Source organism: Triplophysa dalaica, chromosome 13 (genome assembly GCF_015846415.1).
Source record: "Triplophysa dalaica isolate WHDGS20190420 chromosome 13, ASM1584641v1, whole genome shotgun sequence".
In the NCBI taxonomy this organism is placed as follows: domain Eukaryota; kingdom Metazoa; phylum Chordata; class Actinopteri; order Cypriniformes; family Nemacheilidae; genus Triplophysa; species Triplophysa dalaica.
This window is the reverse complement of record NC_079554.1, coordinates 5,832,542-5,856,605: the sequence shown is the minus strand read 5'-3', so window position 1 is coordinate 5,856,605 and position 24,064 is coordinate 5,832,542. Positions and strand designations below refer to the sequence as shown.

Here is a 24,064-nt window from a genome sequence, read left to right as displayed (position 1 = left end):
TACAGTAAAATAAGTCCATATATGGTGTGCATATAATGTAGGATGCCCCCTACAGGAAGAGACCAATCCGTTTGTGAAACTTATTAGAAATCAAGTTTCTATAGCCATTTAAAGTGGGAAAATTACCTTTTCTCCCAATTGCTACAGTAAAATAAGTCCATATATGGTGTGCATACAGTGTGGGATGCCCCCTACAGGAAGAGACCATCCGTTTGGGAAACTTATTAGAAATCGTGAATTAAAACCACTAAACTTGATTCCCAACAAACATTTAGACGTTTGATGACCGTTGAAAAGACGTCATTTCGACACGTCCCGTCACGGTTGAAAAATAGTTCCGAAATGAAAGTTGAACCGACGTCTTTGACGTCATCTGAACGTGATTTACACGTCTTTTCTGCCCGTCCCTGGACGTCCAAATGTATCCTCTTTCGGACGTTTATTAGATGTGTAGCTGCTTAATATAAGCGTATATATAAGAATGCGTTAAATATAATCAAACTCGCGTTGTGTAACATCGTGCAAGGCAAGCAATTATGTATTAAGGTTTACGTGTCTTAAATTGACTTAAGTTCTAAAAAGGTCCAAAATCGGTCCGGTCTGACCTGAACGTCTATAAAACGTTTCAATCACGTGCACATCACAAACAATAACACTTTATTTGTGGATTTAGGCAAAATTTAGTGTTTTAATTTAGCACAGCATATTTTATAGTGAACATCACATTTTTGAATGGTCTTCCATTTGTTTGACAGCTACTATTCAAACAAGAAAATAAAAATAGTAGAATCTCGAAAGCAATGGAGTTTAACATTGATGTTTAGCAGCCATTAATCAAACATGAAAATGACAAAAGTACAGTATTACAAAAACATATGACACTACTTTAGTCCATTTTTTTCAAAATGTTTACTCATTTTCTTGGTCCCCGACCACCGGCTCTTCCGGGAGTGTGATTCATGTGTTCCACCATTAATGGTTAAAAGTCAGAGCTATGGCACTACCAAATTATTTCCTAACAGTCTTGTATTACTGTTAAAACAGCCATAAAACAAGTATCCATCAACCCCAGTGTGCTTCAGGTGATCTGCCATTGCTGCATCAAAGTCTGAATCTGTTGCATTTGGGCTACACCTGTTCACAGCATCTGAGTGAGAGAAAAGAATATGAATATTAAAAAAAGTAGAAAAAAGATCAAAGGCAAAATTTGAGGTAAATTACATTAATTTATTTAGAAAATGTCAGATTATCCCACAACTAAATTTAAAATACATACAAGATTGTAATTAACATGTGTTACACTTTATTCTTCTCTAGAATAACCGAATGTCAATAAAAGTTACTAATAACACTAGAATAAATTTATTTAAGGGTAGCAAAAGCACCTGATGAGTACTGTACTCCATGCTGTTCGTTTTGAAAGATGAACTTCAGCAAATAGCTGGTATTCTTGATCATGGCAAGTCTTCATCTTCTATGAAGAGTCTAGATTGTGACAAAGAATATATGTTAGATTAGCGGTGCCCTTGAGAAAGACCCAGACCTGCCAACCTTGGAGTATTTTTTTGAGTACCATCAGCCGAAGAGACACAACACAGGTTTTTAACAAATAACATATTGATTGTGAAATAAGCATCACAGTCACATTTTCAAAAATAACTTTTATTATTGAACACATATATTTAAATTTAAGGAACATTTGTGTTAATTTGTGAGTAAATAATATTCAGTGAGATACCCTTGATGTGTATCAATCACATTCACTTGCAGTAGCACTTGCTCTTGACTGCTTTGTTTCATAGGTCGCTGATTTGGACTTTCTGAGAAGAGCATCAGTAAAGCTTTCCGTGTGACAGTTAGTCCCCATTCCAGCCATGCTCACCTTTCTTGTCACCAATGCGCTTATCATTTCAGTGCTCAGGGTGGCTCTGTACTGGGTCTTGTTTTTTGTGACAAGACTGAAAACCCTTTCACAATCAGCATTGCTGTGGAACACAACCAATATCCCTAGCATCACTCCTGAGAGATTAGTGAAGACCTCCTTGCCTCCCCTTTTCAACAGACCAATATCTCGCCAGGCCTCATCAATACGCTTGCTGACAATGCTATCATCAAAGCTGGTGGTTTGATACATCCGGAACTCATCTTCCACTTGATCAACAGTGATTTCATCAAGAAGAATAGAAGGAAAGCGGCAGATAAAGAATCTGAGAGAAGAGAATTTCACAGATTGCCTTTTTGATATGTCTGCCACAACAGCATGCCTAAGCAGTTCATCCCCAAATGGATATTTGGAAACCATGTATTCAGCTGCAGATGAAAAGAACTTCCTAACATCTCTGAAGAATGGCTTTAGCTTGAGGTTAGCTTGGCTTTTAATAAAGGTTTGAGTGTCATGGCCAATTGACAGTTCCTCATCAGGCAGCTGATTGTCCCTTGTGATGATTGGCTTCATACCTCTACTAATTTCACTCATCATAGTCATCACATGCTCAGGCTTACAGAATGAAAGCAATACCTTCTCCAGTTGCACCTCCAAACTTGGAAGTAAGATATGTATGCATGGCTCTTCTTTTTGGAGTGTTTGGTTGCCAGTGTCAAAAATATGTATGGCTCTCTTGAAAAAGAGTGAATATACCTTTGATATGGGGTCAGTAAGAAACTGAAGTATCTGCTGCTTTCTCCCTCCCTGTCTGTGTCCTCGTCTGATGTCATTTTTTGCTGCAAGTCATACACACACACACACGCACAAACAAACAAATCTCGGTAACTTTCTATGCTGCACACATGCACTTCCCAGCCTGCCATAATCTTCTTTAATAATTATAAACTTGAATAAATAACTAATCTCAAAAGATTGCATATGAGATATTATATTATTGACAATTATCGAGAGCTCGACTTTGCAGAGCGCCTTCAATCCGCTCCGCTGTCAGGCGGATTCCATTTTCTGAAAGATAACGGTGCCGGCACGCCGTTTATGTGACTAAAACTTGATGCTCTCTCGCAAATATAAATGCACGTTATTAAGTGTGAGAATCCACCAGCGCAATCGGGACCTATGTTACTTGGTAAAATCATGGTAACTTTTCGTGAGAGCTCATTTATAAATCAGAAATAATGGTAGCGCATCTTCCGGGAAAGTGCACGTTATCAAATGAGCCCGCGAGATCATCGACAGCATAGGATTAAGCTAATTCAATATTTCAACTTTCTACATCCACCCGATTCATTTACCTTAGAGCTCAGAAGCCGTCTTGACTTGTCGTTTCAAACAATGCGTAAGAAGGATCACGCAGGAATTTGTGGTTCCGCCGATTTGCTGACTCTTGTTATTGATTGATAGGCCATAGGACATGTCAATCATCGCCGCTTTCTTTTCGGGGGAAAAACTCCGTGCTATGATTGGATATTTGATGATTGGTTCCTTTTTTCTGTTGCTTTTTCTAAGTAATGCACGCAGCAGCCATCGGGTTTTTGCGTAGTTTAGAGTGACAAATCGTACCAGCGTAGTTTAGAGTGACAAATCGTACCAGCGTACTTTGAGGTGAAAATGCGTACCTACTACGCAAAATGCGTGCAGGTTGGCAGGTCTGAAGACCCTGTAAACTTTGTAAAAGTGGTATTTCTGGTAAAACCTGATGTTCTTACAGAGAAGTCCACTAAATAGAGAAAATAAAAATTACATAAATGAAAAAATAGACAAGGAACAAGAGATTTTTGCAATGTCATAAGGCCAAAATTACCTTGAATTACATAGTATAGCTTTGAATGGCTCCTTTTTAAGTTGACCACCACCCCTCATAATGAATTTCACCATAAATGCATTTAACGTGATTCTGTGAAATAAATGACTCCGGATTACTTCACCTCAGAAAAATTACAGTTTTGTTTTCAGATTTGTTGCTGTCACTATGGTTCTTTTGTTTACTACCCAAATATTTGTATCTACACAGAGAAAGAGATAGAGAAAAACAAACAAACACAAACTACATCCGCACAAACACACACATTCTTTGTCACAATGCAATCTCTTAATAGAAGATGTAGACTTGCCATGTTCCAGAATGCCAGATATTCACTGAAGTTCATCTTTAAAACCGAAAAGCATGGAAAATATTCCTTTGGAATCCTGAAAGAAAAATCTGTTCATTAATATGTACACACACCTGGACACATGACTACTTCTAAACTGAATGTGACACTTGCTGTCACATTTTGTGTTTAATACAAACAATTAGGGCGGAGGTCCCAAAGGAAGAAGGTTTGGAACCCCTGATTTATTTACACATTGTTCCTGTAGTTGCATGAAATTACTCAACTTAATGTTAATTGTAACTGACACAAAACACAGCCAACGTTAGCTCTTTACCCGCCAGCCTTTACAAAAAAAGTTCTGAGCCAGCTTCAGCGTTTTTTAACATGTTCTCTAAACTTTGATGGCTCACAATACATTTTCTGTAATGAATAATAACTTGTCTTTGGCAGTGAACGGTTGATTTTTAAATGACAAGATAACTGTGGCAGGGAACGAGTTAGCAGTTTGGGGGATTAATGATTTTGCTATCAATATCCTAGCAAGAAGCATTAACGTCACACAGCACAGTTCAAGTGTAGAAACTAGCGTAACTTTAAACTACCTTTTAGCCTGCTAGCTAATTTCAGCCAAACACAAACTACATGGCAGTTGACAATGTGCGCAACATTTCTTTCAGTTCCTTCGTGTCCAACAAGTAAGACTCAACCACATTAATAAAACTAAACAAAATGCACTTACCAAACAGTAGTATTTGTATAACTCCGTCACTTTTCGAAATAAACCACACCGCCATTCCCGAGTCTTCTTCTTCTTTAGAGTTTATTGCTGATGGTAAATCAACTGAAGGCGCATTACCGCCACCAACTGGAGTGGAGTATGAATCACCGATTTTGACAGCACAGTTTTGGCAATCATCCACTTTAAATTGTGAAAGCAGATATTATAACATTATATATGTAAATGTGTCATTTAACTAAGATGAATACAAATGATCGTGTATTTAAAAAAAAGATTTCCTGCTTTTTGCAATGGGTGTTGTTTGACGTGTAACGTCAACGGACGTCTATCACAACATTTTTATAACTAATTGGGCACTCAAATGAATCATTGCAGTATTATGCAAGGTAAGCACAATTTATTTTGCTTATTTCATAAGAACTTTACAAAGGGTCACGATGGACTAAAAATGCACGTGTAGAGGACGTCACAAGAGGACGCCCTTTCAACCGCTTCAATATTTATATAATTACACGTAGCTAAAGTCAAAGTAACAATCATACATGCAACCCATAGAGATCTGTTGACATGTACAAATGTATCTCAATGCATTTTTAGGAAATGTTATATGTCACAGATTTTTACCGGTTTATGCCGTCCTACCGCGACTATTTTAGGCCAGGGACACGACGTTGCCGTCGGACCAATGTTTGTTGGGTTTGAACAATTAAAATCATGGTTAATTATCGTAGGACTATAGATATTAGACAAATAATTGAATTGGATAAACTGTTTTATTTGCAGGACAAATGTCAATAATAATAGGCTAGTTTTAGACGGAGACATTGTTTTTACAATAAAGTAGGCCTACTTTAGTCAACATAAATTATAATGCAAACATTCCGAAAAAAAAACATAAATAACTACAAAAACGACATTCTAAACGTAAAACACAATATATAATACTGAGGAGACACACAGACGATCCGCATTTAAATAAAGCTTTAAAAGCGGTGTTTCTGGAAATTACCGTAGTTTACTAAGTATGCGCGCATAATGAATCTAGACGGCGGCTGGCTTGACCGTGTATTTTCAAACTGCGGTGAGCCCCTGAACCCTGACTGAAACCTGTCACCGACAACATGATCTGATAGAAATGCAGGCAACTGGAAAAATACGACCTTTTCCAACACTTTCGGCATAAAGGGCAGCGAAGCAATAGGACGAATGTTCCGACTATCAGTCGGATCCAGATTCGGCTTCTTTAAAATTGGTATAATCGAATAAAGTGATTAAAGCAGGACGGAAACAAACCAGTACTCTGCCAATAACCCCTTATACCTCTCTAAATAGACGAGTCAGCATAAGATCTAGTGGAGAAGTTGTGAAGGGTTTTAATTACAATTTATGTTTTAATTACAGTGTCCATTTAATTATAGTCTATGTTTTAAGTTACATTTTATCTTTTTTATGGCTTACATATAATCAATAGTAGAATGTGTGTATTAATGTGAACAATTACGAATAAAATGTGTGCTTAAAGGGTTGAAAGATTAAGGGAGAATATTAGTGCAAAATGGTATTTTCAACAGGATGTGGGGGTTTGTGTGTGTGTGTGTGTGCAGCATTCCATGCAGGAAAGGAGGACAGGAGAGTATGCTACACATGCAACACACATACCCATATAGAGCGGGGTCTAAGAAACAAAGTTTATTTGGAAACTGGGTGGGGGAAGTGTGTTATTTTGCAGGTAGTAAAAGAAGAAGGGAGTAGTCTACGAAAATATCAGATGAAGCATCACTCCATTGGACACAAAGAAAGCAGCAAATCTGGAGGCGCTCAGGGGTTGGCCACGGTCCGAAGCAAGCTGGAAGATACACCCACACATACACATATAAAAATGTTGTAAACCATTGAGGCGGGGCAGAATCTCTGAAAGACATTGTGTCTGAGATTGTCCAGCGCTGATTTTCTAATTAATAAACTTCAATTTTTGTTCAACCGAATCCCTTAGTCCAATTTTTGAATACGCAGGACAGCTGAAGTCCATCAGATGGTGACCCCGACGTGATTGGCTAAAAAGGGACATTTCGGACGATTTTAGAAGAGTAGGAATTGACAAAAAGCGGAGAGGGAACATCTTGGGTTCAACACAACAGCCGGCTGAATGAAAAATGTAAGCAGAGACCTGTTTCATCAAACATCTGCTAATTGACTACTCTAAATTCAATTGTGTTGAATTTCAAATATTCCTGATCACTTTAATAGATATACAAAATAAGCAAAATTTGAAGTCTGTTAATTTGAACAACACACAGTTGGTTCCCCGTAGGGTAAGACGTAGGGTGAAAGTCCCTACGCAGGTATAAAACAACGGGTGGTTGGTCCCCCGCAGGCTAAGACGTAGGGTGAGAGTCCCTACGCACATTTATTAAACAACGGGTGGTTGGTCCCCCGCAGGCTAAGACGTAGGTTGAGAGTCCCTACGCACATTTATTAAACAACGGGTGGTTGGTCCCCCGCAGGCTAAGACGTAGGGTGAGAGTCCCTACGCACATTTATTAAACAAAGGGTGGTTGGTCCCCCGCAGGCTAAGACGTAGGGTGAGAGTCCCTACGCACATTTATTAAACAACGGGTGGTTGGTCCCCCGCAGGCTAAGACGTAGGGTGAGAGTCCCTACGCACATTTATTAAACAACGGGTGGTTGGTCCCCCGCAGGCTAAGACGTAGGGTGAGAGTCCCTACGCACATTTATTAAACACGGGTGGGTGGTCCCCCGAACTGAAGGAATTCATGTGTAATTTATGAGTATGTAATTGCGTGTTGGAAATTACGGAAAATTGGAAATAATATTTTGTTTAGAATAATTGATAGAAAACAGATAATAATAAAATAATTGATAACTGTATAATTAAGAGAATTGAATAACTTAAAAAATGTTGGTTAGATTGGCGCCAAACGTTAGAGAAATGTTGATGAAGAAAAAAAGAAAAAATATAAAGTGGTTAGAAAAGAATAAACATAAAAATAAAGAAGTTAAAATGAAGGAAGAATTAAGACTATGGACATGCATTGCGCTTACGGCCACTGCTCTGAGTCCGGTTAAAACAGAGGGGGGAGAAAATGTGCAGACAAAGAAGTCAGGAAGTGAACAGGGAGACACCGTTGAACAGACAGCATATTCCCCATCCCAAAACTATATCAAGACTTGCAACTATTGACAAAACCACAACCGTATGACACAAAATTGCAGCAAGTTATGGTAAAATTAAACCAAGGAAACATAGTAAAGAATTGCCTAACACAATGTTTGATATAAATGAAATAAGACAGCAATTACACCAACTAACAAGATTAGTCAGTGGAACAGCACAACAGTTAGCCACCGAGGGAGAAGAACAGGGAGAACAAATTCCACAAGGGGAGGGGGAAGAGGAGTGTGGACCGCTAATAAATCACCACACACCCCCTGTTTCATTGCATAGCAGACAGAGTTTAGATAGTGCTGAAGGAACAATTGCAAAGTGAAGAGAATGAATCTCACTCTGAAACTGAAATTGGCTAAAATCTGTGCACAGACAAAATTGACCTGGTTATCTGAACTCCCTCTAGCATTAATGTCTGTACATTCTTCTGTTAACAGGATTTCAGGCTTTACATCATTTAAATTGCTTACAGGTCGATCTTTTCCAGGACCAACCACACTGCTGAGACCAGAAACCATCAAACCGTTGTCACATTGTGCATATTTAGACAAACTAACTGCTCTGATCTAACACTTTCCCCAGAAAGTCACACCAGGACCTGAACCAGAACCTATTCCACGACCACAGGAGGTGGAGCGAACCACGGTGGTCAACACATTGCGTGTCACCTCCCGAACATCGCATTGTGTCCGCCTTGAAGGGAAAGGCGACATGTGGTACCATTTGTCTTCTTGTGCTGCTTGTGATCCCTCAGGCAGGTCTCTGGAATAGACAGCTGAGGACCTGAGATCTCAGGTCCAAGAGAGGGAGGGTGTTGAAGGTGAAGTACAAGGGAGCGCAGAAAAAGGAACATTACAGGTCATACACAAGAAAGGTGATATTTTTCAAGTCCACCATAGGAACCTCTAGCGCACTGTGTAAGTGAAGATTGTGCATATGGGACAGGTATTGCAGTAACATTTAAGAGTAGATATGGTGTAGAAAAAGTGAGAAAACAAAACAAGAAACCAGGGGAATGTGCAGTAACTCAAGAAGAAGATGGTAGAACAATTTTCCATTTAATCACAAAAACAAAATGCACCGATCTCCCAACATATGAAGACTTTACAAACAGTTTAAAGCATATGAAAGACTGGTGTGTACAAAATAAAGTAAAAAGAGTTTCAGTACCAAGGTTGGGGTGTGGACTGGATAAAGTAGACTTTCAGAGGGTACAAAAAAAAAGCAAAGTGTTTGCGAAAGAGGACATGGTGATAACAATATACTGATTATAATCAAGTTTATACCATTATCAATGGCCATTATTGTTGTTTACTTTAAATCATTTATTTGGAGTCATTTATTTCAAAAAAAAATTAAACGAGTGTATTATAGAAAACTTAACCATGAGGCAGAAATAGAAAAAACTAAAACACAGCTGCTAAAACTCCAACTGGATTTAGCTAGAGCCAATGGCCCGAAAAAGACCAAACAAATGCACCAACACTTAACAAATGACCAACCTGCCCCTTCAATTATTCCCCCTTACTTTGGGTATGATCAGGGAGGGAACTACCAACTAACCCCTTCACCAATAGGTCCCTGGGGAGGTTATAGGGGACAGAGGGGAGGTAACATGGGAAGTAGGGGTAGAGGGCGTCCGAGGGGTGCATGTTTTGGGTGTGGGGGCACTGATCATTGGATAAATGAATGTCCCATGGCAGGGGATGGTCAGTTTACGGGGCCACCTCGAGGGGGATGGGGTCCTCAGCAGGGTGGACCCAGTGGTCGTGGCAGGGGACCACAAGCCTCACGATACCCGGGGCAACAACATCCGTCACCACCCAGTTTTCAGGCGCCCATGCACCCAACATGGGGCCAGGGGGAAGACGCGGGGGATTGTTGAAGGGGCCCACAGAGACCCATCATGAGGGGAATGGCCGAGCCCCTCATGGACATAGTGGTTAACAACAGACCACTAACAGCTCTGGTAGATATCGGAGCAACATACTCCACTGTAACAAGAGGCACAATCACTGACAAAGACATAAGTGATAAAACAGTGGGAGTTATGGGCTTCTCTGGTGGGTTAGAACACTGGCCAATGACTAAAAACCTTACCACTAAGGTGGCAAATCAGAGCCTTTCACACTCATTTCTGTACTCATCTAATGTCCCGGTACCCCTACTGGGGAGAGATTTACTGATTAAACTGGGAGCAAGTATTTTATGTTCACCACAGGGGGAGTTGTGGTGACAGACGACTTTTCACCAGAGTACCAAAAATAAATAAATAAAAAATATATATGTTTATGTGCTATGGTCAGGCTAGGAGCTCCTTTAACATTATTAGGAGAAAAGGTGGTGGAGTTACAACAACAAGGTGTAGGAAGTTTAACAAAAAGAAGAAGACACCATGTGTTGAGAAAACGAGCTGCAGCTATCATTGATTTATCAATAAACAGTCCCACATATATAGATGCCATAGGAGTTCCACGCGGTGTCCCAGATGAATATGAATTAGCTGACCAGATAGCTGCAGGATTTGAGAATATACCAGTTCTATCTATGTTGTTCCCAATCACCCCTAACAAAAATGTAGATAGGATTAATTATGTTCATTACAATGTTATGAGATTAGCCAATCTGTCCAGGGATGCAGTAGAGGGACTATCTGAACAATTAGCGCCCACCTCATTAATGGCCGTACAAAAAAGATTAGCATTAGACATGCTCTTAGCGGAAAAAGGTGGAGTCTGTCATATGTTTGGTGATTTGTGTTGCACTTTTATTCCCAATAACATAGCTCCTGATGGTTCAGTCACCAAGGCATTAGAGGGTTTGCGAACGTTATCAGCTGAAATGAAGGAACATTATGGAGTGGACAATCCGATAGGGGACTGGTTAGATAAAGCACTGGGTAAATGGAAAGCAGTCATCAGTGTCTATTGCTGTGTTCATGGGAATTTTGGTCACCTGTGGATGTTGCTGTATTCCATGTATCAGATCATTATGTAACCGTTTAATTGTGGCTGCAATAGAAAAGAAAGATCTCACCCCAACCCCTTACAGTATGCCACTGTTGTCTGACAACCTATTTATGGATGATGAGGGTGATGACAATGATGAAGTTGTGTGACCTCTTTCAGAGGTCAAGAGAAGGATTGAAGGGTTTTAATTACAATTTATGTTTTAATTACAGTGTCCATTTAATTATAGTCTATGTTTTAAGTTACATTTTATCTTTTTTATCTTTTTTCATATAATCAATAGTAGAATGTGTGTATTAGTGTGAACAATTACGAATAAAGTGTGTGCTTAAAGGCTTGAAAGATTAAGGGAGAATATTAGTGCAAAATGGTATTTTCAACAGGATGTGGGGGTTGTGTGTGTGTGTGTGTGCAGCATTCCATGCAGGAAAGGAGGACAGGAGAGTATGCTACACATGCAACACACATACCCATATAGCGCGGGGTCTAAGAAACAAAGTTTATGTGGAAACTGGGTGGGGGAAGTGTGTTATTTTGCAGGTAGTAAAAGAAGAAGGGAGTAGTCTACGAAAATATCAGATGAAGCATCACTCTATTGGACACAAAGAAAGCAGCAAATGTGGAGGCGCTCAGGGGTTGGCAACGGTCCGAAGCAAGCTGGAAGATACACCCACACATACACATATAAAAATGTTGTAAACCATTGAGGCGGGGCAGAATCTCTGAAAGACATTGTGTCTGAGATTGTCCAGCGCTGATTTTCTAATTAATAAACTTCAATTTTTGTTCAACCGAATACCTTAGTCCAATTTTTGGATACGCAGGACAGCTGATGTCCATCAGTTGACGGCTTTATGGAAGTAAAATAGTGACTAATGTTTTTGAAGCAAAGAGACGTGCTGAAAAGCACTAACTGAAAAAAAATGCATTGTATTAACAGTTCTTGCATTTTAAGGTTCTGCAATTCAATATGGTTGTACATTTAAGATGTGAATATTACAAATTGAAACATTTCACACTCGGTTTCACTGTCTAAAAATTAAAAAATCTAAATTCACCTTTTAAATTTAATTTAAAAAATTGAACTTGTTTTTAAATACAACCTTTAATATTCGACGGATAATTTTCAGTCCATATTATTTCGATTTAAAAATTCGCTTCCACAAATTCAGCGGGTTCAAATTCGGCTTGAAATTCAAAGTTTCACATCCGGGAATCCCAGGAAAAGCAATAGAGCGCCGATTCTACAAATGCATGATCTCTTCCTGCTGCCTGACCGCTTCACCAGCAGGTGGTGTAAGTCGGTTCTGACGTAGATCAAATCAAGAAATGCAGATACTCTTTAAATGTTTGCCACGGAGTCCACTCATCTGCTCGATTAAGTGAATTTAGTTGTTCTCATAGATGGCTTGTTAGACAACTTAACACTTCAAAAATTCATATACAGTTAACAAAGTGGCACGAGTAAAATGCTTTAGGGCAATTCCAGCGTTATGGATGCGACATAAAAACACTATAAAAAGTATTTTACTAAACCCTTGTTGATAGAACCGAATTTAGATGATAAAATATCAGTCTACACTCTAAAAAATGCTGGGTTATTTGTTTAACCCAACAGCTGGGTTGAGCCTGTTGGGTCATTTTGTTGGGTTATTTTCTCAGTGTTGGGTCATTTTTTGAGTAACCCAAACGCTGGGTTAGCAGTCGGGTCCAATTGAGTGACAGTTGAGAGAGTAAACCCCTCCCACTCCTCGACGCATCAGACAAACTCTACCTTCGCGGGCATTTTGATCCACCTCATCTCGGAAAGTTGTTATTCGGAGAAGAAAAGGTATGTTTACGAGTTTTTAATGTATAAAACTATTACTGTACAAAAAAAAATGCAAAAGTATGCAAAATTCGGCTGTTCGCATTAGGTTTGAAAAGTAACGTTACAATCTAGCTTCGTTAGCTTTGTATAGCTAGTCTGTAACGTTATGCCCACGTTGTTCTAACTTACAGCTTTTTAATCATTTAAACTTCCTTTTTGGTGAACATTTCCTCTGAAATGTGTGACTTGTGTGAGTCATTTAGTTCAGTAACTTACGCAACTTGATATTAGTTTAAGGTTGACACGAGAGAGCGTCGTGTCAAAAGCAAACATCCAGCAATTTTTTTATTTTAAATACCGCTAATGTTCGGTGAGGGAACTTAGTTTAAATAGTCTTTTAGACGAGAATTTAGTTGTTAAGAACACAAATATGTGATTTATATATAAACATAACGCCTCTTTGAGGTTTTGTTAAGACGCTGTCGGAGGTGTGAGCTTCAGGCTGTCAGCGGTCGTGGCTCCGTGGCATCTCGGCCATTGCCTCGGGAGTAGCCGCTCTTATAACGTTAGTGGTTAACAATGCGATATAATTAATTTTGGGTATATGAAACGAACAATTGTTGCTCTTTTTAGATTTCTACTTATTCCCGAGTGTGTCGAATTAGTTAAGAGTTGTGTTAACGTTTATAATATTAATTTTAAGACTGTATTTCACTTTCTGTACTATATCCCACTCATCTTTTTCCCCCACTGACAGGTTGCAGAATAACAGCTAATATTAATGGATCATTCTATTCAAGAGAAAGTCAACTGGAACTTGGATATTTTCATAACAGGCTTAAAGGTAAACATTATTTAGGTAAAATGTTAATGTACTTCTTTATATGTTTATTATAATCCATTGTGCTCTGGGTAGGCCAGTTTCCTTACATTCTTCTCTTGTCTCTTTTTCTCTTTATAGATGAACAAATTGATAAAGAAACTCTCCTGCTGAACATCCACTTCCAAAAGTGCACGCCACACTGTTGTCTACAACTCCCAGGAAAAGAATCCTCTTTAGTAAGACTGCTCCGTGGATATTTTAGGTTAAGCAGTGCTGAAACCGAAAGAACTAACGCTCTTTAAAATGTTTTGTGAGTTTATATGAAGAGGAAAGTTACGGTGTCCCTTTTTCACATCCATAACGCTTGTTTATTTCTTTTTTTATAGAAAACTTGTGCATAGACTGATATTTTATCATATAAATGCGGTTCTATCAACAAGGGTTTAGTAAAATACTTTTTATAGTGTTTTTATGTCGCATCCATAACGCTGAAATTGCCCTAAAGCATTTTACTCGTGCCACTTTGTTAACTGTATATGAATTTTTGAAGTGTTAAGTTGTCTAACTATTTATATTTACTTGTGCCACTTTAATAACCTTGTTAAATGTATATGTTAAAATCTAAACTAATGTAATTTATTGAAGTTAATTTTCCTTAAATATGTATAAACATACATTTCATCAAAGTGTTTTATATGCCATTTTATTGTTCATTGAGCATAACATATTGCATGTTTTTATGAATTCCTTTTGTTTTGCATTTTGATCCTTAATAAAACTTTTGATTCTTACTGATGCCTCGAGTATTTCTCTGTGATTTTGTTATTATTATTTTTAAACATTTCGGGTTTGTTTAAAACCAGCAATGTAATTTTTAAGCAAAAGTTGATTGAAATAAAACAACCCAGCATGTTGGGTCAAAGATTTAACCCAACTGGCTGGGTTAAAATAACCCAACGCTGGGTTTGTCCATATTTGACCCAACGTTGGGTTACCAAAATAACCCAAATTGGGTTGTTTTAACCCAGCCTTTTTTTAGAGTGTATGCACAAGTTTTCTATAAAAAAAGAAATAAACAAGCGTTATGGATGTGAAAAAGGGACACCGGAACTTTCCTCTTCATATAAACTCACAAAACATTTTAAAGAGTGTTAGTTCTTTCGGTTTCAGCACTGCTTAACCTGACATATCCACGGAGCAGTCTTACTAAAGAGGATTCTTTTCCTGGGAGTTTGTAGACAACAGTGTGGCGTGCACTTTTGGAAGTGGATGTTCAGCAGGAGGGTTTCTTTATCAATTTGTTCATCTATAAAGAGAAAAAGAGACAAGAGAAGAATGTAAGGAAACTGGCCTACCCAGAGCACAATGGATTATAATAAACATATAAAGAAGTACATTAACATTTTACCTAAATAATGTTTACCTTTAAGCCTGTTATGAAAACATCCACGTTCCAGTTGACTTTCTCTTGAATAGAATGATCCATTTATATTAGCTGTTATTCTGCAACCTGTCAGTGGGGGAAAAAAGAAGAGTGGGCTCTAGTACAGAAAGTGAAATACAGTCTTAAAAAATAATATTATAAACGTTAACACAACTCTTAACTAATTCGACACACTCGGGAATAAGTAGAAGTCTAAAAAGACCAACAATTGTTCGTCTCATATACCCAAAATAAATTATATCTCACGGTTAACCACTAACGTTATAAGAGCGGCTACTCCCGAGGCAATGGCCGAGATAGAGCTGCTCTCCACGGAGCCACGACCGCTGACAGCCTGATGCTCACACCTCCGACAGCGTCTTAACAAATTCTCAAAGAGGCGTTATGTTTATATATAAATCACGTATTTAAGTTCTTAACAACTACATTCTCGTCTAAAAGACTATTAAAACTAAGTTCCCTCACCGAACATTAGCGGTATTTAAAATAAAAAAAATGCTGGATGTTTGCTTTTGACACGACGCTCTCGTGTCGACCTTAAACTAATATCAAGTTGCGCAAGTTACTGAACTAAATGACTCACACGAGTCAGAAATTTCAAAGGGAAATGTTGACCAAAAATGAAGTTTAAATGATTAAAAAGCTGTAAATTAGAACAACGTGGGCATAACGTTACAGACTAGCTATACAAAGCTAACGAAGCTAGATTGTAACGTTACTTTCAAACCTAATGCGAACAGCCGAATTTTGCATACTTTTGCATTTTTATTGTACAGTAATAGTTTTATACATTAAAAACTCGTAAACATACCTTTTCTTCTCCGAATAACAACTTTCCGAGATGAAGTGGATCAAAATGCCCGCGAAGGTAAAGTTTGTCTGATGCGTCGAGGAGTGGGAGGGATTTACTCTCTCAACTGTCACTCAATTGGACCAGACTGCTAACCCAGCGTTTGGGTTACTCAAAAAATGACCCAACACTGAGAAAACAACCCAACAACATGACCCAACAGGCTCAACCCAGCTGTTGGGTTAAACAAATAACCCAGCATTTTTTAGAGTGTATGCTTCATCAAGAAAAAAAATATTGTCGTTTGTACTGGCAGCTTAGCTCACCACTATTAGCCCTAGAAAGGACATGGAGCACGGGGACAATTCTAGGTGGCCTGGAATCATTGGACTAGTCATACATTTTAATTTAATTATTTAATATTCTACCCGATCTCCTTGTACTGTCTATCTAGAGTATGAGTTTACGTTTGTATTTGGCTTGCTATTTATACCCATTCATTACTTTTTACGTGCATATGATATATTAACATTAAGTAATTTAGCAGCATTTAGCATTTTTATCCAAATTAACTTCAAAAGAGGTCAGGGAGCAATAAAGCGATATGTCATACAGAAGCAAAACAATATTGGTTAAGATGGTATGGGTAAATTACACCTGCGTATCAAATGCACGCAAATCTCTGTAGCTTGCCACATGCAAACATAAAATCGTGCTATTGATAAGCACAATCTTAAGTCATCAAATAATGGTTTGAGTTTCGGGGATTAGAAAAAATGGATTTATAACAGTGCTTTACTAAGCCATACTGTGTATTGAGTTTTTAAAATAAAATAAGTTAATTTCATGAAGCTATTTGAATGACACATGCGATGGTATATGATTAAATGTGCCAGGAAAAAATACAATAAGATTTTAAAGCATTACATCAGGTTCATAACACGATCACAATAAACTTAATGATTCAAATGAAACAGTTTATTTAGGTATAAAACTAAATAGGAAAAAAAACAATAAATATCCATTTAAAACTGACTACAGTTGGAAATGAAAAAGTAGTGCAAACAGATATAAGAACAAGCCATGAACTATTTTATCACAACGTAAAATAATCTACAATATAAATAACCAATTAAAAGTAAAGTATTTTCTTCAAAACGTAATTGTAAAATATTTTTAAACATAGGATATAAATGCTTAAACTTAAACAAACTAGGTCAAGTTTAAAGAGGGTAAACTTGATCGTTTATCTGAACTGTACACGTACATTTTAGACACTTTGCTATGAGGTGTACAGGTCTGTTAGATCCTTATGGGTCCCGGCGGCTTCGGGTCTAAAACGTTGACAAAGATCGTGTCCGATATGGCATTGCGTCTCTAGTAATTTAAAATGAATTTACTTTTACCGAATCGACTTGAAAGACAAAAATTGAATCAGTTTAAATGTTATGGAAACAACAAATATGTTTTACACCAAAATTTCCAATACATTATTAGATTAATACCGTAATTGACATTTTTGCATTTTATTAACAGACAGCAACTCAAGCAGTTTGTCGCACATTTTGGGAAACACCATCTTACAGCTGTTAGATCGATAACGCCGTGAGGTCTCTTTCTTGGCTTCGACAATACATTTCGTGTCTGTTCTGGCTCTAAAGAACGTGATGTCTATTTGTATCTGGTCAATTTTATTTGGCCTGCTCAAGAAGTTCGCTTGGCTAAAAGATCGTTTTTTCTATTTTGTATTAACAAAATAAAAACGACGAACGTTTCCAGAATTCCACAACATCCAGCATTTTCTGAGAGTCGCAAATTAAAAAAAGATCATGTTAGGAAAATTAAAAGAAAGTCTGTAGAGATTGCTTCTATGTCATATAAACAGAAGCACTACTGAGAGAGTTGCATACGTGTTAAAGTCGGAGCAGTTATCAATGAGATGCTGGTTGAGATCTCAGTATTTGACCTCTTTAAACAGTTAAACACAATAAATGTCCTGTAAATGCTGATGATTCATAATATTTATGTGAACATGATGGGTTGAAGTAAAACATAAACTAATTCATTTTAGCCAGAACAGGAGGAGATTCATAGTCTGAGCATAATAGTCCTAGAGTGTGTCTTTGCAAACTACTAGCAGTGCAAGCGTCAGTTGAATTACTGAAAATGTTGATGATGTTTAAGAAGCTATATGAGAACTAAATTCACTTAATCGAGCAGATGAGTGGAATCTGTGGCAAACATTTAAAGAGTATCTGCATTTCTTGATTTGATCTACGTCAGAACCGACTTACACCACCTGCTGGTGAAGCGGTCAGGCAGCAGGAAGAGATCATGCATTTGTAGAATCGGCGCTCTATTGCTTTTCCTGGGATTCCCGGATGTGAAACTTTGAATTTCAAGCCGAATTTGAACCGCTGAATTTGTGGAAGCTAATTTTTTAATCGAAATAATATGGACTGAAAATTATCCGTCGAATATTAAAGGTTGTATTTAAAAACAAGTTCAATTTTTTAAATGAAATTTAAAAGGTCAATTTAGATTTTTTAATTTTTAGACAGTGAAACCGAGTGTGAAATTTTTCAATTTGAAATATTCACAGCTTAAATGTACAACCATATTGAATTGCAGAACCTTAAAATGCAAGAACTGTTAATACAATGCATTTTTTTCAGTTAGTGCTTTTCAGCACGTCTCTTTGCTTCAAAAACATTAGTCACTATTTTACTTCCATACGGCTTCAAATTAAAGATTAATTGTAACAGATTTTTAAGATCAATTTGATAGAAATTTTATAGCTGAGTGATATAAGCCACCAGATTTAGGGCCAAAATAAGTATTTGCGATAGATGCATATAAAGTCTCGATCTTGTTCCTAAAGAAATCCATGAACCCATTGCACAATTCATAACCACTCGGTCAGAGGATTTAAATAACACTTTGGGGTTATGTGAATTTTTGGCTATTAAATCAGCGCAAAACTGATAATGACCTGATGGTTTCGCGAAAAATCGGGACAATAAATGTCACTGTGTCCCATCTGAGATTTGTTCACTATTTCTCTGTTATACTCTCTGTGGACAGGAATTTTCAAACTGGGGTCCGTGGGGAAGGTTACGTGATTATCAGCTTTTTTGCTACATGCAAATTTTCAGAAATATTTTATATTTGAATATTTCTAGTAGATATTTCCTTTTTTCCGCACTCAAAGTTAAAGTTACCAATTACAGTAGCCTACAAATACATATTTAAATGTCTCTTTAGGGTGTAAATGTCTTATACACTGTGTAGGAAAATATCAATTCGATTTATAAGATTTTATGTTTTATACGTTAAAAAGACATTATAGTTCGACAATGTCACATTTTCTGTTTTTTTTTGTGACGCTTAAAACTTCCCGCTACACTCTTTTCACTTGGTGCTCACGTAACGTCTGAAGAACGGTAAAAAACTTATAACCATTTTAGTTATTTATCATGCTCATTCATTTGAATCTTGTATAGATAGAGTTTACATGGTGATTTACTTTATTATTTTGTATTGCTCGTACATGTTATTATTTCTAAGAGCTCCGAACTGTGATGGTGTGTCGGGCTAAACAGCATGGTAGCTGATAGCAGAGACTCTTTGAATTAGCGCCCTTGGAGAAGCGGAATGAGGTATGAAGGAAAATGTGTGGAGTTTATATTATTGTCATAAGGGCTTAAAAACATATTTTATTTCATTTCATATTAGTCATTTGTTAAAATGATTTGTTTTGTGTGTAAACGTGATTCATGTGTGAAGCTACATAGAAGCATTTTCCTCTGTTCTTATGTAGTTTTCACGGTGTTCATGGTGCATGGTGCTCGTGGAGAGGAATAAATAAATTGACACCCGTTTGAAACTCTCTGCGTCTCGATAAATATAACCAAGGGGCCGCTACACAGGGTTATATACCTCCAACAATACTTGCAAGTTTGGAAACAAAATGTTGTCTTTATACTGTAATATCCCATACACTATTTATTTAATAACATGTAAATGTTCCTTCACACATAAAAAATGATGGATATGAATTATACATTAGGAAGGGGGTCCCAGGTTCATTTTACGGTGATGTTCACTTTAGATATTTATGACAGCAGCTGTAAATATAGACTACGTCTGTGATTTATATATTTGCATAACTTCAATTTGCTTTTTCTCATTAGCAATGGAATAAAATACACGTGACATATTTTTGTTCAGCTGTTCACTTGGACGTTAGCCTATTTAAAGTAGGTTTAGAACATGATGTTATCTGTTCTGGCAAACAGTGTAAAAGCATTTGTAAATCTGGCAATTCAAATACACAGTTTTGGTCTTAATAACTGTTGTGATAACTGTGTTAAGAGTTTAGATTTTTTTTTAAAGTTTTTGAAAAAATGTAAACATTTCAATTACCTCTGTATTGTGGCTATCTGCTGGCATGTCTAAGACATACCTAACTCGAGTCTCTAGGTAGGCATTGACGAATTCCAAAGTAGTTGAAGGGGTTAATGAACGAGAATAATACACCTCCTTCTGCACACCAGGAAGTTGTGATGGAAGTAATACATTAAACATTACAAACGTATGGTCAGACACTCTGCCTTCCTTAATATTGATTTCACAAACAGGTAGCCCTAAGGATAAAACAAGATCAACAGTATGCCCATATGTGTGATTAGGTCCATTAACATGTTGGACAAGATTAAAAGAGTCACAAAGTTGCACAGATTCCTTCACTAAATGATGCAAAAGCAACACACATGTATATCTAAGTCACCAAGGATCATTCGTTTATCCACAAAAGGGACTACATTAGACAAAAAGGTCCCAAACTCGTGAATAAAGTCTTTGTTGTATTTTGGTGGCCTATAGTTAAGGGCACACGTCACAGGACTAGATAATCGAATTCTAAATCACTGGAGTTCAAATGTCGAGTACTGATGAATACCTCGTCAACAGAGGCGGAGCCAGAGGGGTGTCCTGGGTGGACCCCTCAGACATCTGATTGGCCACCCCCAGTGCCACCTCAAATTTTATTGGGCAGTTTAATGATGATTGACATCTCATTTAACCACTTGCTGAAAAAGAGTCCGGTGCCACACACAGCTTTCAAATTAATCAACGACGAAAGTGATGCGAGTAACAGAACAATAATGAAATTTTGCATATTAGGTTAGTTTTAAGACTAGGCATCTGGATTTTGTTTGCAGAAATCATTTTGAAAGTGAAGTCGCTGTATGAGTAAACATGAATGTTGGCGCTAGGCGGGTTAATCAGATAAGAGAGCTCTGTTCCCGATTTACCATCAACATTATGTTTAATGTTACATTTGTGCTAGTTATATACACATAAACAGTGCAGTGCCAACACATTACACTATTTGCCTGTTAACTGAATGTAGGCTAACGTCAGCTACAGCCACCACCAGTGTTTAAATGTTAACTTTGAAATTCTTAAGCCGTTTATCTGGTCGTGATACTCAAAAGATTACCTCAATTGCAAATAGCCTGTTTACATATCATAAAGGGCTAATAAAATACAGCTAAATTACTCCATAGTACGGCCAGCCATGTAACGAATCTACACAAAATGCTTCAGTTGATTTTAAGGTATAGTTTTCTTTCTTGAAATGTGAAATTTTATAATGCACTTTATCCCATTGTTCTTGGTGCTTAAGCTTTATATCTGAAAATGTTTTAGATGTTACTTACTAAAGACTCAGATTTTATATTCAACAGAGTGACATTAGTGTCCCGTGTGTATGCAGTCTGTGTGTTACGAGATAGAGATTCTGACAATTCATAGTATGTGAATAATTTTTTTGGTATTCACAAAAAACAGGCAAATCACGTTACAAACACCAGGTTAAGTAAATTATTAGTTATCTTTTGATGCCAGGTTAGGGTTACAGACTGACTTTCTATCATGGTCTATGGACCCCCTGAAGTTGCCTTGGCCACCCCCAGGACACCCCATGTGAAAAACTCTAGCTCAGCCACTGAGCGTCAAGTCCACATTTTAAACTTTAGTTAAAAACTGATAAAAGGCCTCCGGATCGAACAGATAATTTTGGCGATTTAAAATAGTCACAATCCACTGCCGTTAAATCTGCTAACGAAACCAACTCACCAGCTTTGAGCCAGGTTTCTTCACAAATAAAAGGTCCAGATCTTGAGATGTAAAAAAAATTAAGATGAAAGTTTTGTTAGGGATGGATCTCGCGTTTACCAGAGCTAGCCTCATCTGTTGCGGGCTATTATCAATTTTCAAATCCGCTGATTCCAAGTACTCCAAAGACTGTAAAATTCCTAAAGTCTACACCCCTCTTGACATAACGATGTCTTACTGACCGGCTGAAGAGGGTCGGATGAATGCGGGTAAAGTGGTACATGATTTGTTTGCCGCTGCACCAGTACGGTGGAGCTAGCAAAACTACCAGATCGAGCACGGGATCACTATGGCGATGAAAACCCGTGTCTCTCCATCCTTGCAAGGACACCGCCGTGCATTCGTCTTTTCCTCCGGTGCTTTTTTCGATTAAAAGGGCAACCGATTGCACGACAGGTCGACACTGGGAAGGTGGAACACGTCTTTGAGTTCGAGTCCTCTATTAGGATGCGTCTGCAGCATTCCTTAGGTGAAAGTCGTAGATCAAAAATGGCTTTGCGATCATAAGTAAGAGTAGGAGTAATTGAGTAATGATCACAAACAGCCAAAAAGTCCATAACAGAGCATATTAAACCATTTAGTTAGGTGAGTGAAATGAAATGCGACGGGAAGCCAGCAAACAACCCGACGCCATCGTTCCTCTTTGACACAAATCGTTTGGCATGCTAAAGGGTTATTTCCCCATTGTTTAGCAAGGTAGATGGATTGCCTGTGATATAGATGAAGTTCTTTGGCCTGACAATGCCCAAAGGCATGATGGTTAGGCAGAATGACTGATTTACACATTGTTTACTTTAGTACAATTATTGTGGGGAAAAGTCTGGTGCAGATTTTCATTGTGTTTTAAGTGCAGAAATGTGAAAATACCCCTGCTCTGCACAAAAGTGTAGTGTTTTATACTTATGTAATGAGTAATGATCGCTTTGAAGTGTTTATGCATTGGCTGGCTTTGTGTGTTATTTGTCATTTATTGAATCAATGGTTCAAATTGTAGCTTGAATTTTGGGGTTTGTGTTTACTGTTTCAGTTTACTGAGAAAGTGAGAGTTATTTCAAGATTTGTTTTTCAAGATGTGTTTTGGCAAATCAGAAAAACTGTAAGAGATTGTGGTGATAATTTTAGATAAACAGTTCCTTTGTGTTTATCGATCACTAAATTAACTTCTACTTCTTCGTGTTTACCAAATATAGAGCATCATTCTGACCTCGACAAGTCACGATCAATGGAGCTCCAATATTACATTTCACCATGGCAACGGCACCAAAAAATTAACATGGTGGCAGAAAGCGCTTGAGAGCGAGGCACACTTTCCGCTCTGCATAAAGTGGATTTACTAATGTGCTTAAATTTCTAAATGTCTTAAGTTTAAATTGATTAAAAGATAAATGTAACAATAAACAAACAAATTAATAAGTAAATTAATTAATAAATGGTTGAAACAACAGAAATAAATACAAAAGAATAAAAAAATCTTATGTTCTCACTCGTCATGAGTACGTTATGTTGTTTAGACACTTGTTAGTGTGTCAGACTCTTGTGTCAAAGTCAGATTGATCATCTGTTTGAACCCTGCTTGGAGCAGTTTTGGGTGGGAATGGCTGCACATCTAAAGTTTTTTTTTTTTTATTAATGAATTACTTTTATCACTGAATTTGTCTGTATTTTTTTATTTATTTAATAATGCACTTTTTTGCACACATTTTTGAGTGATTTCTTATCCTCAATAGAAAACAAACACTTGTTAGAACATGTAAGGGAAAGAATCTGCTCTGATGTTATACACAGCCACGATGGCTAATGTTATTCATGTCAGGATGGATAAGATATATTTTGATATATCTAATTCACTGTAAAGAAAAATGGTACAGTTTTATTAAAAATGCACAGGGAAATGACAAAATTCCACTCGGGTCCTGAAATCAAAGAACATCCATATGAATTAATGCAGCCTCTTCACAGTCGTGGTCTAATGGTTAGAGAGTCGGACTCGTGATCAGAAGGTTGCAGGTTGGATTCTCAGGGCCAACGGGTAACGACTGAGGTGCCCTTGAGCTATACACCTTACCCCTACTTTCCCCTCGGGC

At 37.6% G+C, this 24,064-nt stretch overlaps 2 long non-coding RNA genes across 2 annotated transcripts; both read right to left on the bottom strand.

The window, feature by feature from the left end:
* Window positions 1-634: 634 nt before the first annotated feature.
* On the bottom strand, window positions 635-5,803 carry LOC130434886 (uncharacterized). The gene is made up of 3 exons (XR_008908731.1): window positions 2,639-5,803; window positions 1,386-1,485; window positions 635-1,147 (listed from the first exon to the last, which is right to left on the bottom strand). It is a non-coding gene; the product is annotated as an uncharacterized LOC130434886 (long non-coding RNA).
* An 8,814-nt stretch (window positions 5,804-14,617) lies between these two features.
* Window positions 14,618-15,871, bottom strand: LOC130434849 (uncharacterized). Its single transcript, XR_008908725.1, has 3 exons — window positions 15,822-15,871; window positions 14,990-15,076; window positions 14,618-14,872 (listed from the first exon to the last, which is right to left on the bottom strand). It is a non-coding gene; the product is annotated as an uncharacterized LOC130434849 (long non-coding RNA).
* Between the last annotated feature and the right edge of the window lie 8,193 nt (window positions 15,872-24,064).